Source organism: Micropterus dolomieu, linkage group LG18 (genome assembly GCF_021292245.1).
Source record: "Micropterus dolomieu isolate WLL.071019.BEF.003 ecotype Adirondacks linkage group LG18, ASM2129224v1, whole genome shotgun sequence".
Lineage (NCBI taxonomy): Eukaryota > Metazoa > Chordata > Actinopteri > Centrarchiformes > Centrarchidae > Micropterus > Micropterus dolomieu.
In genome coordinates this window covers 14,284,020-14,289,953 of record NC_060167.1, presented here as the reverse complement: position 1 = coordinate 14,289,953, position 5,934 = coordinate 14,284,020, and the positions used below count along the sequence as shown (strand labels likewise).

At 37.4% G+C, this 5,934-nt stretch overlaps 1 protein-coding gene and 1 long non-coding RNA gene across 2 annotated transcripts in view; both read right to left on the bottom strand.

The window, feature by feature from the left end:
- Window positions 1-5,934, bottom strand: part of necab3 (N-terminal EF-hand calcium binding protein 3) — a 46,853-nt gene that overhangs the window by 8,353 nt on the left and 32,566 nt on the right. The window lies entirely within an intron of this gene.
- Window positions 507-1,202, bottom strand: LOC123956408. The gene is made up of 2 exons (XR_006821524.1): window positions 941-1,202; window positions 507-624 (listed from the first exon to the last, which is right to left on the bottom strand). It is a non-coding gene; the product is annotated as an uncharacterized LOC123956408 (long non-coding RNA).

Genomic DNA, 5,934 nt, shown 5'->3' with positions numbered 1-5,934 from the left:
GTACAGTATTTGTGGACAGATTTTGTCCCAGGATTTATTATGCATTTCTTCTTCTTCGTTGCATGATTTAGAATAATAAGGTGAGAAATGGGTCTATTCTGAGTTCATCCTGCACTGCAGCAGCTAATAAAGTCCATTTAATCCCAAAAACTTTTTCTTTTAGGCAGGCTGGAGCAGAAAACAACTCACCTTTCTCAAGTTGTACAGTAATGTCACATGTGTATGAAGGTGGATCAAACAAGCTAATCTTAAATGTCAAAGTAGAGAGGAGCCTAGTAGGCCTATTTATTTTCATTCATTACACAATATGAATAAGCTATGCAGACAGTTGTAAAGAAAGAACATCTTTTTCTTCTGTTCTCTACTTGTTATAGTTACACAGTATTAGGGGTGTGGGCTGTATTAAAAGTATCCACTGTTCTCCCATGCTCTAACACACAGTAACGATGAAATGTGTGCTGTTCTCTCATTCTTCCTCTGTATGTACACATAAACAACAAGGCAGGGAAATATAAAGGGAATTTATTTTATTGTTTGGAGGTTATTTGTTGCTCTCCTCCTCCTCCTTCTACTTTTCCTCTGAAGAATATGGTTATGTTCTCCGCATGCCTCCTTCTGTGTTTTCTGTGTGAGACATAGAAATACAGTAACTAACGTTAGCCTTCATTAAATCATTTCGACTGGTTAAGTGCAGTAAAGTTCATTTTAAATTGACTTCACCACCACACATAAAACACGGCTTAATAGCAATCACATTTAACAGAAGCATAAAATTCTTCTTAATGGTAACTGTTAAGATTAGTTTATTTGTTAGTCACCACCACTAGCTTAAGAGCTTTAGCCTATATGATGTTAGCACAACATAAATTAGCCTAGCGGCTAACGGACTTTTACTCTCATCATAGCTTAATAGATTACATGTATTATTCTTAATACTCACAGCTGGTGAAGTCACTGCATCTCCCGACACAACACCACGGTTGAATTTTCACCCTGAATGGCGTTTTTGTTGAAACAGCAGCTGAAAACAGCAGAGCAACGGGCAGCTCCGTGTGGGAGCATTTACCGTAAATACTCGAATAGGAGTGCACTCCAAATTTAGCTGCGGCTAACTGATGTGGCTCTCAGAAACAGCTCACTTTCCTGCAGTTCTGTGTATGTATAAGTCGCTAATTGAAAACTCTGTAGGTCCACAGAGTGTCCACATGAAAAGAGAAGGAAGACATGGCCGGTAGTGTCTTCAAACAGAGTTGCTAAACACCTCAGCGCACTGGAGGAAGCCATCTGACTGTGTGAAGAGCAGCTCGTTGATGTCTGCAGGCAGAGTAGGCCTAGAGCTCTCCCGTCTGACTGGTCCACCAATGGGCAGAAGTTGACCCCTTGAGACACAGCCCCTCCTCATTTGCATAATGAGGCAGAAATGCATACAGAAATGTAAAAAGGACAGGCAGAAATAAATACCATGGGTGAAAATAAATAAGGTAAAAAAAAATAGAAAGGAAGAATAAAACAGACAAAAATATTAAAACACACACATAAATAAATACATTTAAAAAATAAGTAATTAATAAATAAAGTTGAAGATTATAACGGAGAATAAATAAATAAGGTAATTATTACAAAGGTGAATAAGTAATTAAAATATATACATTTATGTCTCCTTGTATAATTTAATTACTACCTACATTTATTTATTTACTTTATTTTTTGTGTGTATTTAATTGGATGCTTACTTATTTATTGAGCATTTATTTATTTCTGTATTTATTTCTGTCTGTGTCAGGATCGGTCCTCTATACTTTCAGAGCAGTTTCTTTATGTAATATGATGACAGCAGCAGCTGGTAGGCTGGTCAACTAAATGTGCCATGAAAATATTTCATAAAACTTGTGTCTCTCAACATATCAATCTATGGACCTCCTGACCAAGGAAAAGGAACGACACTTTAAAATAATATCAGTTGGGTTTTTTTTATCGATCGATGTGACCAGTTCACGAGCAACATCTCCGGCAGCCATTCAGTGTCCTCAAGAAAACTGGGCTAGAACTAAGGTCCTCTGCCTGGCATGTGGTCTCCCCATGCACCGCGTCAACCTGCTGTCCTCTTTTCTTTCTCAACAATTCAGTGTTTTCAGTGTTCAGGGTTTTTTGGTTGTATGTCATGTTGTTTTTGTTCTGAGAGATTGTTTTCACCACCTCAGGACAATGGAGGACGGAATTAAATTTATAATGCTCATAAAATTTCAATATGACATTTAAAGACTGAATAAGCCACAGACCTCTCTGTGAAGACCTTGTTATGATTACTTTCCACCGAACAAAATGTACTGCATTATTAAAACTGCAGTTTTTCAGTTTTCTGAAGAGCAAACTCAGTTACATTTAGCTTAATTGTATCACCATGACAGAAACTTTACAGGTGGATACCTCAATACCTCAGCATATAAATTCTAAACAATCTGCATGACCATTCTCAACTAAAGGTGAAAATATGCAATTTGTAATTTGGGTTAAAAAAAGAAAAATTTAGATATTGTGATTAATACTGTGCATGGAAATACACAGTAAAAAGGGACAAGGATGTATCCATTGACATTGCTTGTATTTTTTTGTTGGTCACTCATAAGGATTATTTATTTAAATTTAGTTTGCTTTTTGCAGTGTTGCAGTATTGTTACTGCTGCATTACTGTGCACGTCCTTATACCAAAACAAAATATATTACTGGTCCCCAAAACAACATATATAGCTATTGGAAAGTAAAGCTTGGTTAGGGGTAGGCAACAAAACTACTTGGTTAGGTTCACAACTTCCATCCACCTCCTTACGTGTACTTTCCCATCTCCACTTTCTCCCTATTTACTCTATGTCACCCGAATTCCTCTTTTGCTACCGTCATATGGCCACTAGAGCTCTCGGGCCTACCAATAAACGTAAATCTACAGCAATGCATCATATTCTTTTAGATCCTAGTATTTTTTTTTGGTGTTGCTGACCTGTAAGAACAACATATCTCTAAAGTCATCTTTTCAAGAGCTCAGAAAAACAGCCCTCCAAGGGGGGTTAAAATCTCACAAAGGGATACTTTATTAACTTTTTATCACAAACATTCAAAATCACCACATCAGGAGAAATGAAGGGTTTACATTTGTAATCTGAAAAGAAACTAGATACTGAACCTGTTAGATAAATGTAGTGGAGTAAAAAGTACAACATTTGCCTCTGATAGGAAGTGGAATAGAAAAACAGTTACTATAAATACTCAGGTAAAATACTACATTTATTCATTTAGCTGACGCTTTTATCCAAAGCGACTTACAATTGCTATACATGTCAGAGGTCACACGCCTCTGGAGCAACTAGGGGTTAAGTGTCTTGCTCAGGGACACAGTGGTGGATGTCTCACGGTGGGAATTGAACCCAGATCTCCCACACCAAAGGCAAGCATCTTATCTATGCGAAATCAAAACAACAACTACTACTACTAGACTACTGTGTACTTCACATTCTTTACAAATGTTCACCATGAGGCTGTTATAGATTGTCATAGCTGGAACGAGCTACAATGAGCCTACGTGTGCCCAAAACACAGACATTAGAATTGCTGGTACAGACGACTGTGCTATCATTTGGTTTGAGGAGGAAATGGGTGTGCTGCGTAACATTTAGAATGAGGACAGTGAACAAACTGGATGAGTAAAATGCATTTTCTAGAGAAAACGATTGCTGAGTGCAGCTGAAAAGAGTTGAAATAATATCTTGTCAGCTTTTTGGAACATACTATAACTACTGGCAGTGCACGCATTCAGAAAGAGTAAAAATAAGAGTAACTGGGGTAGAATCACAAGTTAAGCATGTAATTGGAAAGGAATTATGCTAGCAATAGTGAAATGTTTTGAATAAATTAATCTTGTTTAGACAGTGTCAGAGGTATTGAGTCAACTGTTTGTCCACTCCTTGTATTTTATGTAGAAATATGTTAAATTAATGTTAAATGAAAAAGAGCTGAGTTTAGTTTCTTTTCAAAACATTTTGTTGTTCGTGATAATGAGCAATTATTCACTAAAGTGAGTCCTTTGTTTGTTTGGACTGCATGTCGCAATTAAGCCACTGGACAGTCTGCCAAAGAGAGAGGTATTCTGTGTAATAATTCTGCTGTGCAGTAGACTCAGGCAGAGAAGTGACACATTACAATACAATGGTCTTACCATAAGCTCAACTTTGAGTGTTTGGTTGCTGTGAAATGCTGTGAGTAAAATTTTAGTTTGGTTTATATGGACAAAAAAATGTGACATGAGCCTTTCTGGAGTAGTTCCTGTCACAGTGCTAACAGGTGCACTATGTTGCATGTCAGACAAACTCACAAAGGTTTTTGCGTTTCTCTGAGTAATGTTAAGTGTATATGCATAGTAAGCACATGTAGGTAGCTAACCTGCAATTTTGTATACATTGTTAATAAAAAAAACACCCAGCGCATTTATTTATTAATCCCATTCAAATTAATCTGTTATTTATATTAGAGGTGACCCCGAATAGTTGAAGATTCAATGCTTTGATGAGCAGAGCCTGATTCGACTGTCAATCTCAAGGTCGAAGCTTCGCAGTGAAACAAGGATCATGTCATTTTGGAGGACTCAACCTCTGATTTACATAGAACTACCAGTTTTCTCCCAATAAGTTAATATACAGCCTATTATAATATACATTTCAATGTTTAATGCTGTAAATAAACATGCAAAAAGAATAAAACTTTCAATAAATGTTTTTGAAGTGGTGAATAAATCCTAAATTGTAACCTTAACCCTGGGTCGTCAGTGCGCATGTGTAAGCTTAGCATGTATGCAGTGGCAGTGGAGGAACACTTGCTGAAGAGACAGAGCTCCAGCTTCACTGGTGTTGTACCGAGTTGTCCGCAACTTGCGGGACTTTCGGATAATTTATCACCGTTGATGAACCACACAAAGAATATTTTATCGTTTTTAAATAGCCGGCTACTTGAAATAGACCCGCAATGAACTGTGACGTGCATGTAGTTGTCGGCAGCAGTAGTGCACGTCAAACTCTGCACAAGACCATTGTATGACAGGCGAGAGAGAGAGAGAGCGCCTCAGTTTAGCTGGAAATTTACAGTGTAAGTTGAATGAATAGAGACTGCAGCTCTGTAGCTTTTCGAGATTAAAGCGGAGGTACCGTGAGTAACCCCCCCCCCCCCCGGAATCACCGTGCCCAAAAAAAACACATCTGATTCATTGACTATAGGCAGGACTTGACGATTCTGATTCGACTATGTAAATCCTTAGTCGGGGACAGCCTTAATTTATATTATATGTCAACTTTATTTCGCCAAAATGTTTATTAATGACTTGCGATGCATATTACCCGCTACAGGTCTAAACTGCCAAACCAAAGTTAGGGCATTAATAACAAACCACTGAAACTCTTGCTCCAGTCCATGTTGCCAAGCTGGTCAGTCAAATATGGTGTTCTTTGAAAATTAAACCATTTAAACCACCGTTCTGGTACAACCCCTAAATAAGATTTTGAACCTGAAAATGAGCATATTACCACCTCTTTAATATTTCTATGTTACATTTAGAATTATTAGAAATTGTTTTGTTGTTTCTACATTCTATTAGATTGTCTTATTTGATAAGAAACACCTCTGGTTTGTCTGTAAGAGCGAAGGGGTAGAAGGATTTCCTTTTTTTTTTAAAGGTTCAGTGCAGGTACAGCCCCCCAGCCCCCAATGTTCTTATGTTCTCTTGAAAGGTTTTTGTTGTATGTCAATGGCAAAGCAACATGAATGTCAAATGTCAACTTAAAATTTTACTACTGCTTTTTTTTTTTTTACACTTGGTTTAATTACTACCCTGTGTGTGGCAGCCTGTGGTACAATCCATAGACCACAGAAGTAATCAGTAACAAATGATTCTAC